The 12,993-nt window shown below is 37.5% G+C and overlaps 1 pseudogene; it reads left to right on the forward strand.

The window, feature by feature from the left end:
* Positions 1–10,897: 10,897 nt before the first annotated feature.
* Positions 10,898–11,531, forward strand: LOC117362054 (annotated as a pseudogene).
* The last annotated feature ends 1,462 nt before the right edge of the window (positions 11,532–12,993 follow it).

The following is a 12,993-nucleotide window of genomic DNA, read 5'->3' on the forward strand; positions in this document are numbered from 1 at the left end:
TGATAAATACACCAGGGAAGAAGGGTTCTTGAGTAGGCAGGCTATTTGGGAGGGAAGTTTCTTGAGTGGGTAGATTTGTTGGGCCGTCGGCCCTTTTCTGCTGTCATATTCTATGTTTCTATGTTACCTCCTGCTGAGGATCTGCCAAGAGTCAAATTTAAATTCTTTCTGTTATTTTGCCTGCTGCCCATGGTGGGAGAAAGATCACAGTGAGGAGGGGAAGGCTCGATTGTACAATATTATTGTGTTCCTAATGAAACTGGACACCATCCCTTGCCTTATTTAAAGACCAAGAAGCCTTCTGAAAAAAACATTCACAAAATCTGATTTTTAAATCTATAAATTTCCTGAGAAGTTATGCATACCACTCAATAAACACTGAATTTGATCATATATATTTGTAAGAAAAATGTTTTAAGCTTTTTATTCCTGTATTCTTGTCTTGAATTTAGTTGAAAGCTTAATTATTTGCAGTATAAATTCTGAGTAGAGTCTAAAAAAACATATTTTTTAAGCAGGTTTATTTTTATTGGGTATTCTTAATGTGTACTATTTGTAACCTTTTCCTCTAGGTGCTTTCATTAAAACAATTTTAATCATGTTGGATTAAAATGCATATACATATATGATTATAAATGTTCACTGTAATGTAATCTTTTCATATTCCTCTGACAGCTATACAGAGCTGTCATTCCTGTGAAACATAAAAATATCATTTTTGAAATTTATTTTCCTGAACATTAGAACATGTGATTTAAGGAATGGGTTAGTGCCCAAATTCTACCTCCTTGAAATTTGTTTCCAAGGCTTTAACTGCAAAGCAAGTTATATATAGCAGTAAAATGCATGTTTAATTTGTGTAGAAATCATGGTGTGATGAAGACAATTAAGAGTCTCAGAGGGAATAATTATATTACTGCATGGAACTGGTGCCTGAACTTTAAATTGCCACATGTTTCTGTTGGGAAAGTCATCTACAATAGTATCAAAACTACAATGCATGGCATTCATAAAGTCATGCAGGAAACACTACAATTACTCCACCATTGTAATGCTGTATTTACCTCAATTTATTGTAACTTTTATTATATAGCAAAAACAGAATCAATATAGAATATGACTACTACATCAAAATAGTTACCAATTACTCTTATTGAAGCATAAGCATAATCTAGTCAGTATTTAGCCAGTGTTTGACTGTGGTTTTTAAGCTCTATCACCAGCTAAATTAGACCTGCCTGTTCAATCCCAGGGCATGCCCAGGCACAAGCACTGAATATCTAGGTCTACCTAGACATAAACTGGCTGACAGAATTTATTCGAATTCTGGCTAATATTCAACCAGAATCCCTATAAGACACTTATCAATGTGGGCTATCATTTTATTATTATTATTATTAATAATAATTTATTTTTAATTATATAGAAATAATCTAAGCACAACATTTGTAACAAAAAATCAGAGGATACATATTCGAAAAAGGAATAAAATATAGGAAACATATAATAACTCTTCCATAGACCACAATAATAATAAGGGGAGAGTAAGCACTTAAAAATTAAAGGAGATCCAAAGAAAAACGCTAACGTAAATTACCTCCACACTTATTTAAATCTGAAAATTATCAGATTCCACTATCCCTTGGGAAACCTTCAAGTCCAGAAAGGTTCTAAGGTGATCTGGGGCAAAGAAGACATATTTGGTCCCTAAATACCAGACTTGACAGTTGGATGGATAGGCTAAGAGAAAAAAGACTCTCAAACGCAACCTCTTCTCTCATTCCCCAAAACTTTTTTTTATCTACCATAGGTAGATGTGGAGGGCCATTTTTATATGACATCCAAATCCAAGTTGAGATGTTTTGCAGAACACTCACAAAAATTTAGTACCAAACATGGCTATTTTCCAAAACTGTAAAACGTTCTTGTTTTTTTTGACAATGGATATGTTTGGTCTCTGTGATCTATCTTTTTGAGAAATAAAAAAAAACAATACATGTTCCAAATGAAAATCACACAGAACTTGCCATTGGAATGTAGGAGGGATCAGCATTTGTAGTAGACTAGCCACACAGATGTCCCAATAGAGCAGTGGCGAACTTCACATGAAAAGTCCCAAGTACACATCTCACCAAACCCCTTTATAGTATGTGTTGAACCCTCCAAAACCAATCCAAACCTATGATACTCAAATGTACACCATACTAATAGCCCTTATACCTACAAGTGTCACCTACATGAGGAACAGTGGGATTTGGGTGGATTTTGGAAGGCTCTCAGATTCCACTATAGCTATAGTGGTCAGAGTGGGATATGGGCCTGAATCCCCATCTCTGTGGTTGACTACACCATACACTAGACTACATAAGGAATCTGATTGCTGCTCTACTAGGACTGGCCATAACATCTGAAGCTCTCATACAGGCAGGTATGTACTGTTTCATTCACATCTTCAGGGGTGGGAGGGGGTCATTTACATCCCTCCAGTGGTTATCTGGTCTGTTTGGGTACCCTTCTGGTACTTATTCATTATTAAAATAGGTCAAACCCCAAATGTCCAAATTGTACCCTATTTTTCAATAAATCACAGCTCTTAAATATTAATATGTATATGAATTTGTAAAAGTGCTCAGACCACTTAACCTAATTGTTTAGTGATAACACCAAACCACGGTTAATATAGGGACCATCATAGCATTTTTACTGTCCCTAGCCCAACCAATGATGTAGACAAATTATAAGCAATATAATTTTACTTAGCTGTAAGCATTAGCAGGTTGGCTGAGCTGGGATGGTATTATGATCTTAATTAAAATTCATTTTTTGCATTTTCTTATTTCCTGGATCCTATTTTGCTATATTACAGACAAATGATACATTAGTTTGCTAAATACATTATTGTATTCTTCCTTATGTATTATTTTTGTCATTAGGGAATAATGGTCCAGTAAAAACCACCATTTAGAAATCCACTCAATCAATTGCTTGATTCCGACCCTCAGAAATGCCACCATCCACTCCAATAAACTTCATAGTGGTTGGATTTACACATTACCTCCTCACCGAGTCATTGTTGTATGTAAATGTTTTAAATATATTAAATTGTGATGTGCTTACGACTTATTTGAAACATATAAATTGATTATATAAAGCTAATACTTAGCTAGTGGTTCATTCAAGGGATTACTCTCGCCAACATGTTTCACCCTGAAACGGGTTTCATCAAGGCTCAAATCCCTCTATGTGCAATTTGTTTCTCACAACGCGGCCACTCCTAACCTTTTAATATATTTAAAACATTTACATACAACAATGACCCGGTGAGGAGGTAATGTGTAAATCCAACCACTATGAAGTTTATTGGAGTGGATGGTGGCATTTCTGAGGGTCGGAATCAAGCAATTGATTGAGTGGATTTCTAAATGGTGGTTTTTACTGGACCATTATTCCCTAAAGATTGATGATATTGACCCCTCGAAAAAACTTTTCTTCCATCTTCCTGGGTAATTATTATTTTTGTCATTGACATATGTAGTAATTTTAATAATATTTATTAAAATTGGAAAACAATAAGATAAAAATATTGCTTTAAGGGCATTCACATATCAAATGTAGTTTCCTCTGGCATACCCAGTAAACATGATAATGGTGTCTTTTCAACTGCAGAACAAAGAGCAACCAATCAGCACAGCACACTATAACCAATCAAATTACAAAAAAATTACCAGTCCAACCAATCCCAATATTTAAACCATAAGATTCTATTGTAAAGAATATTAAATAATCCACTTTTGTCTCAATTATAATACATGTTTCCCCGAAAATAAGACACTATCTTATATTAACTTTGGGCCCAAAAAAGGCATTAGGTCTTATTTTCAGGGATGTCTTGTTTTTTTCATTTACAATAATCATCTCTCCCTTCCTCTCCTCCACCCCAATACTTCCCATTTTCTTTATCTTCCCCACATGTGCAGCATCTTTCCTCCCCTCTCACCTATCCCGTTGTGCAGTATCTTTCTTTCCCTCCCTCCCATCCCTTGTGCAGCAGAATCCTTGCAGCTTCTTTCCCTGCCTCCTATCCCTTGTGCAGAAGAACCCTTGCAGCTTCTATCCCTCCCTCCCTCCAATCCCTTGTACAGCAGAACCCTTGCAGCTTCTATCCCTCTCTTCCTCCCATCCCCCATGTAGCATTTTTCTATCCCCCCCCACCGCACACATCAGCAGCAATGCGGCTTCTATCCCTCCCTTCCTCCCATCCCCCATGTAGCATTTTCTATCCCCCCATACCCCCCCACTGTGCACATCATCAGCAACGTGGCAGAGGAACCCCGGGTGATAGAAGGCTGCGAAGCAACCTGTCTAGATTGCTGCTGACACTGCCGGTTTGTTATAAGGTATTTATTTTGGTCTCGTGGTTCGGATGGAAGGGAGAGATGGGTCGGGTCGGGGGTGGGAAGCACTGCTGCTGCTGCCAGCAACTAGGGCTTATTTTCGGGGGTAGGGCTTATATTAAGACCTACCCCCGAAAATCATGCTAGTGCTTATTTTCAGGGTAGATCTTATTTTCAGGGCAACACGGTAATGTTCTTCCTTTTTCACCTTCATGAATCTACTCTGGTAACATATCCAATATCAGGCACTACAAGGAGAAACAAGTGTGATCATTCTGAATACAAGGTCAAACCAACCTTTTCTATCTGCTCAAACAATATATATGCTCCTTTAAACAGGTTTGACTGTGAAAAGCAAAAACGGAAAGACCCAATGTTCCACAGAAAAAAGAGCAATCCAACAACAAAACAAACTGTGGTCAGAACACAATGTTCTTGACCTTCCTTTATTTTGTCAATCAGTGTTAAGAAAAATATCCACATCAACTGTATTAAAAACTAATGGACCCGACACAGGCCATGTTTTGGCTAACAAAGCCTTTTTCAAGGGTCCGGTCATTAAATAATATACAGGTATAGTGGAATAGGTTTCCAAATCACAAATGCTGTGTGTAGAACAAAGCTGGGCTGGCTGCTAGTACACAGATTCACAATTGTTTTATCATCTTTCCCACAGGAATCTTATTGCTGGGTTACAACATCATATACAAAAATGATACCAAATACCACTTCCAGAGAGTAAGTATCTAGAATTAATTCTACAATGATTATGACTACTCAGGAAAAGGCCTCAGAATGGGAGCTTACGCAAAGTCCTATCATGGACTGAAACTTCAGCGTAACTGCTCCTGCTCCAATCACTGGCCTCAAAAACCTGAGGATGTATTTAATACAGTTTACTTCAAGTTTGAATAAATATAATTTTTAAATTTTTTTATAAACTTTTTATAAGACCTTTATGTAAACTGTAACTTTTTAATAAACTATAGATACATCTCTCTATTAGTTTGTAGTAGAATTTGACAACTAAGTACTTATCTTAAACGTTGTCATTGTTAGTTCAGGAGTTGCCGAAAATTGCCGACGTGGCCAGCGTTTCGTGGACTTATCACTCAGTCCACTGCTTCAGGGCCATAGGCAAAAACATGCAGGCATCTACAAAATAATCAAATAATCGTGTAAAAGTCATGTCATTCAGAATATTCCTATCATACGCTACAAGACTGACTTACAGTTCCATTGAAAGCTGCCAAAAGCTTACAAACAGGGGAAATATGGCACCGGCAGTGCTATTAATACTTGTGCCTCAGCGTGCTGACTAGGCAACGTACCAGGACGGGCTGACGTCATCCTCCCCGACATTAACCCTTAACAAGGGAGTTTAAAGTCCAGATACAGTTACATACACTCAAGCTACGTACTGGGACGAGCTGACATCACGACATTAACCCTTAACAAGGGAATTTAGAGACCAGATACAATTGTATACGCTTAAGCTAATAAAAATGTTGCCATTCAAAACTTTTATTTAAGCCGCCCGGGGCAAGGGAACCCAGACGATCTATCCAACGCTGTTCATGCTGGGCCAAGTACCGTTTAAAGTCTCCTCCTCTATTATTTTGATGTACAACTTCTATAACAATAGCTTTTAGGGAAAAGAATTCATGGTTTTTATCTAAACAATGCTTGGCTAATGGAGCTCCTATCACTTTATTTTTAATATTGCTTTTATGCTCTGGAAGTGGTATTTGGTATCATTTTTGTATATTGTGTTTTGAACCACTTCGGGTGAATATATCTTTGGGTTACAACATCACAAGTACCACAAAAATTGACACACAAGAAGTTGTGTATTTCAAAAAAATACACTGTCTTATACAAATTACATCATGCCACAAAACTGCACCGGCCGTGCTTCCTATGACTAGCAACCCCATGAAGTAGAAAGTATCTACTATTATTGGATTGTTTTGGCAGGTGCATCCAGTTTTTTGGAAACAGTAGAATTGGAGTTGCCTATACCATGAGCAAACATTTGAAAGATTTGTAATGTCCAGAAGTACTGAAATCTGAACTACAGAAGGTTACTGGCCATAAGAAGTGTGGCTGGTGTCAGTTTTGTTATATGATACTGCAGGTCAGTTGTAATAGTTTTTATTTATTATATATTCAGCTGCTTAAGACATGATCAGTATTTTCATAGAAACTGACTCTCAGTTTGTATATTCAATGCATAGCTGTGTGTATGCTTCTGTGAGTGACAGGTTACAGTAGGTTCTAGCATACATGCTCATCCTGAAGAAAACTGGACTCATTGCAAAATGTGCTATTATTTTTATTGAATCAACATAATCAGATAGTTGCTTGCACTGAAAGTCCATTAAGTTCAGCATTCATCTAATTGCCTAACACCTCTTTGACATGGTAATCAGGAGAAAATGAAAAAAAAAAAAAAAATCAACATCTTTGCATCTATACCCAATTCAGTGTATGCACTTTTATTAGTAGCATGATTAGCATGTGTCTGAGTATTACAGAAGCTGGATGAGCAATACTATTGGTGACAGAGACTGGATGAATGCCACTGTTTGTGTGCAAAAGAGGTTGGGTGAATATATATGTAAATGACAATTAAAGCTGACCTCCTCCATTTAGAAAGAGCCTAAACCTCTGATAACTGGAGAGCTGTGCGCTCAGCCCATATATTATGATGTGAGCCTGTGTTGATGAATTCATTTAATTTTCCCTATTATCTGTACTGCACCATGTGTATTAATTATGTAAATAGCAAAAAGTAATTCCTTTTTGCATTAATCTGAACTTTTATTTTTAAATTGCATCACTCATTAAGCCAGAACACTTGGTTGCACATATCACAATATGTGAGTCATACTCACAATTTTTTAATAGAGTATACAGTATGCAATTTCTTTTAGAGAATATTTAATACATTTACTCAATGTTTGTTTTAAGAATGCACTTCACTATGATAACATAGGGAAGTTATTGCATGCTATTTACCCACATCTAAAAATTCTCTATAATGTAGCCCATCCATTGTACATGTACATTTAAATTTAACTTTTTAAAAATTTAACAGACATAAGTGCCCATAAATCAGTTACTACAATCATTGTTAACAAAATCAATAATTAGGAACATGCATTAATTCAAATAATATTGATAACCACATGAATCTGCATCAGTCTTAGGTGAAATAAGAAAAATGAGACATCGTTTTGAAAATCAATATTTTCCTTTTTATGTCATTCATGGCAAGGCTATCAATAATATATTGCTTTGTATGGTATGCATCAGTTGTAGTTTTAAATGTGGAAGGAGTACATAAATGATTAAAGCAAAGAAACGAAAGAGAAATGAAAAGAAAAATATAAAATCAGAAAAAATGGATTAATAATATAGTAATGACCAATTTTTGAAGATTTTGCTGTTTTATTGATGAGTTCAATAGGTTATAAAATTGGTATTTAAAAGCTCTGTTTCATATATGTATAAGCAAAAGTAATGCCTCCAAATCTACAACTTTTGTTTAATTGAAGATATTATAATGAATATAAAATGAAATGATGCTTGAAACTTGTTATTTTATAACATGTTTTAACTTTTCTACATAGTTGTATCATCCCCCACACATTTCTGCCAATGATGGACACGTTTTTGAAAGTTGTTGTGAAAGAATTGCACATTACTATTCCCTGTAAGCTGAGCAGGGGTCCTCTAACTGCATTGTTGTCAGTGTGGGTTGTGCTTCAATATTGTGTTTTCAAACCTAGGGACAGAAAGGTTCTGGAGTCCTACACAGCTTGCCTACTATCCTTCACTATTGAAAATGTGATAGTGAAACAGCACCTCCCACTGGCAGAACTATAGATGGAATGACTCCTGTTCAGTTTAGAGAAAATTCTGCTGTATATCTTGTCTCTTCAACCAGTTGCTCACAGTCCTTTCTATATCTTCATTCGAATCAATCAGATGCCGTGAATGTATTCCTTCAATTTTGGATAAAGATGAAAATTGTATGGCACTAAGTCAGGGCTACACGGCAAGACTGTGAAGCCCATCTTCTCAATTGCATCTGTGGTGGTTTATATTGTGTGAGGTTTAGTGCCATTGCAACAAAGATTCCTTCTTGTGTTTTTGAACTCTTCTCAATCATTTTTTCAAAGTTTTCAAGGTTGCAATATAATGTTTTAAGTGATCCTTTATAACACATCAACCTTTTTCATGCGAAACTTGTCTATTGTCATGGGTCATTCACTTCATTTTTGATTAAACAAATCAGCCCTTACTGATAGAGAATGACATGGGGCAAAGTCCCTGAAGTATAGGTACTAGGATACAGAGGGACAATGATGGAAAGTGAGAGAAGAGTAATTTTGAATATAAGTTGAGGATAGGAACACTAAGAGGTCAGATGCTGATCATGTTTAATATAAATTGAGGATAGCATAGATAATGATGGAAAGTGAGAGAGGGGTGATGTTGAATATAAGTTGAGGATAGGAAAACTAAAAGGTCAGATGCTGAACATGGGGGAAGAATAGGAACAGGGATACAGTGGAGAGGTGCCGGATATGACAGATATAGTCATAGAGAGAATATGTATGGTAGAAGTGGAGAGAGAAGAAATGTCAAATGAACAGGAGATCCTTGAAAGACAGGAAGAAGAGGAAGACAGGAAGAACAGAGAAAATCAGAAGAAATCTAATGAAAAAAACACTCAGACTTCAAAGGTAGAAAAAAGATATTTTATTTTGAATATATTATTTGAAACATGTCAGCTTCCCTGATAACTTGCATTTCAGTTTCTATAGTAGTGCTCTCATTTACGCAAGCCTGACCATGAGGTTTACAGTTTTTTACTTCCATTTCTCTATTACTGATCTGTATTTTGCATGTGTGAACAAGATGAGGTATTATGCTAGCATACAGTTTGTGTGTAGAAATATGTAGCAATCCAATTTGTTCTGTTTTCTTACTAGATGTTACAAGAGGCGTTCAATAATTTATCTACCTTAGTAGGAAAAAAGAGTTTTCAAACAAAAAATTGTTTTATTTTTCAGTATAGTCTCCTGATAGCTCCATACTCTTTATCCATGTTACCTGTAATTACTTTAACCCCTTTGAAAAGAGTTTTTCTGTTTGACCTTCAAACAAAAATGTCAGAGCTTCCTTGACGTCTTCATCACTTGAAAACTGCTGTGCATGGAGAGGTTTCTTCAAACTCGGAACAGGAAATAATCAGAGGGAGCCAGGTCAGGACTGTAGGGTGAATGGTTCAATTACTGAAACCCACATTCTTGGATGGCAGCCTGTGATTGTCATGATGTGCATTGACACATTTTCATGAAGCAGCAGCATGCCTGCTACAAGTTTTCATTGTTTTTTTTGCTTGTTTGGTTCCCACAAAGCGATCATTGTGTTGGTGTCATGCTCCCCAGTTATGGTTGTCTTGTGTGACAGGAACTCCAGAAGCAAAAGTCCTTTATCATTCCAGAAAACAGTTGCCATGACTTTGCCTGCAGAGTTATCTGTTTTGGGGTAGGGGTTGACTTGTGCTTCCACTGCATTGACTCTATTTTGGAATCAGGATCTCTGTGATAGACCCAATCTCCAGTCACCAAACAATGAAAAAATTTCACTTGAGCTTCACAGAGTATCTCCAAATTCTCCTGACAGCACTTGAGCCTCTTGGCCCTCTTACATGGCATCAACATTCTTGGAAACCATCTTGCACTAACCTTGGATATGCCCAACTTTCATGAATTATTTTTCAAACTGTATCTGCCGAGATGCCTATTTCTTCAGCTATTCAGGAAACCTTAATTTGTTTGTCTTACAAAATTAAATCTTTGACTTTCTTGCACATTTCTATGGAAGTTGCTACCACAGGCCATCCAGTGTGAGGGTCATCTTTAATGGACTCTCTACCCCATTTAAACTGCTTGCTTCAAAATTTCACTTTGTAGAATAATGGGGCAGACTCACCATAAACTTCAGTTATTCATTCATAGATCTCCTTTGGCATTTTCCCTTCTTTTGTGAGAAATTCTATCACTGAATAGTACTCCAAATCTCACAGATTCATACTTGATTCGCACAAGAACTCTCCTGATATCCTGTCTCTTGGAATGTTAGACTCGCAATGAGCCACAAATGTGCATGAGTAACCTTGAGACATATTACCACATGTTTCAACATACTTGCTTTTTTCTTTATACTCAGGTAGATAAACTATTGAACACCCCTCGCATATTGGTGTTTTTGGGCCTTGTGTGATATTTACATTGCTGTCTTTTCACACAGGAAGTAATTGTTCTTTGAGTCATGGAAGTTTATGTTCTGGTATGGTTCTGAGTGTGCCCAAGTTTGTGCATAGTTTATGTTTTATTTTTTGTTCTTTTATTATTTTAATTTGGTTTTATTATTTTTAATTTACTTTTACATCTGCTGTCCATCTGTTCGATCGCCCGCCTAGTGACATGTCGCTGGCGGTGCCCGAGAAGCAGCAGGTGCGACTGGTGTTCCTGGGGGTGGCCGGGGTGGGCAAGACGTCCCTGATCCGTCACTTCCTGCTCGATGCCTTCGATCCCGAGCACCGGAGGACGGTGGAGGAGCTTCACTGCCTGGAGTACGAGGAGCGCGGGGGCCCGAAGGTCCGCCTGGAGATCCTGGACACCAGCGGCAGTTACTCGTTCCCGGCCATGCGGAAGCTCTCCATCCGCCGCGGCGACGCCTTTGCCCTAGTCTACTCGATCGAGGACGCCGAGTCCCTAGAGAGTGTCCAGAACTTGAGGGCAGAGATCGCGGCCCTGCGAGAGGACCGGCTGCCCCCCGTCGTGGTGGTGGACAACAATGGTGGACTGGGAGGCAAAGAGGAAGGTCTCGGCCCAGCAAGCATTGGCCACAGTGGAGGGGGAGTGGGGCGGCCTCCACGTGGAAGCCTCGGCCAAGGAGAACCGGCAGGTGTTGGAGGTCTTCCGGCAGCTACTGCAACAGATCGATGTGCCCGGCCGCTGGAGCCCGGCCCTGCGCAGGAGAAGAGAGACCATCCTCAAGGAGAAGGGCCCCTCCAAACCCCCCCTGAATAAAACCAACAGCTCTAGCATCTGCTAAAAAAGGGGGGTGGGCGAAGCGCACTGAAACCCCCCCCCAAGACAGATTTACATGTCTATTTGTTTAGTTTTCATTTAAAAAATTTTTTAGAATTCTATTGTTTAACTGTTTCCCTTTCCATACTATTCATACTCTACCTTTTCTTTTTTCCTCACTTCTAATGTTTATTTTTCTTTTTACATTTCTATATTTGATTTAATTCTTAAAATTATTTTCTATTTAATTAGTTTCTTTCCATTACATTATTATTTTGGAATGTACGTTTTGTTTAACAGTATGGTATTGAGAGTTCAATGTATTCTTGTTAGGATGCTTCATATCTCATTTTTTCCTCTCTATTATTTTGCTAATTTGTTTGTTCTTTGGTACTTTAGTTAGATTGTGAGCCTTCGGGACAGTAAGGGAATTTCAAAGTACCTATTCTTTATTTATCTTATTTTTATTGTCTATTTTCTGTAAACCGCTTAGAATCCTAACGGAATTTAGCGGTATATAAGAAATAAATTACATTACATTACATAGTGTTTTCAGAGAATGGATTGTGTGTTAGGCTTACAAAATATTTAATATAATTTTAGTTTGTTATCAAGTTTCAAGTTTATTAAAAATTTGATATACTGCCTAATCAGGCTTCAAGGCAGATATAGTTAATATAAAAAGGGAAACATAGAAATGAATATAAAATCAAAGCATACAACAGATGAAACACATAACAGAATCAATGACTGACTGGTACGAAAGGAGAAGGGGAGGAACTACAATATTTGGATATAAAAGAACAAATTGGGAAAAAAATAAGGAGGGGAAAACAAAGAAACTGGCTTAATGCAGACACTGAAGGAATCACAGAATATATGTAATTGTATTATTTTTTTCCTTCTGAGGTGACAGCACCAGTGCAGACGGTTGTATAGGGATGAGGCAAAGTGTAGGAGTGTCAAGAGATTTGAGGCATGGAGCAGAGTAAGTGTCAGGTTTTACTCTGTCAAAAAGTTGGCAACCTCCCATACTTCTTAATTATATTACTCAGCTTTCAGACTTGCACAAGCAATTCACTGGTTTCAAACAACTAGGAGTTATGACTTCCCTAGATGGCTGACCTTTGAAACCTGTTTAATTCATCCATTTCCATTATATCTAATTCCATACATGAATAACTTCTCTTAAAGGTGCTCCACATGCTTACTAAAATCCACATCCTGTGTTATTCATGAACTAATCAACACCTTTCTAAATAACAGGAAATCATCTGCAGAGATTCCTCTTTGGTGTAATTCTGACCCTCATTGGCAGTCCAGGGGTATTTGGACCTTATCACAACTACTTTCTACGGATTATGGGAGACAGATGACTATGTCCTGTAGTCAGCGGTAAAGCCAGAAATTGAATGCAGGTGTTGTATCTGGTGACCGGTATTGAATTTGTGGTTTTTGTTTGGGACTGGCTGAGATATAGTCGGCTA

The sequence above is a fragment of the Geotrypetes seraphini genome, chromosome 6 (genome assembly GCF_902459505.1).
Source record: "Geotrypetes seraphini chromosome 6, aGeoSer1.1, whole genome shotgun sequence".
Lineage (NCBI taxonomy): Eukaryota > Metazoa > Chordata > Amphibia > Gymnophiona > Dermophiidae > Geotrypetes > Geotrypetes seraphini.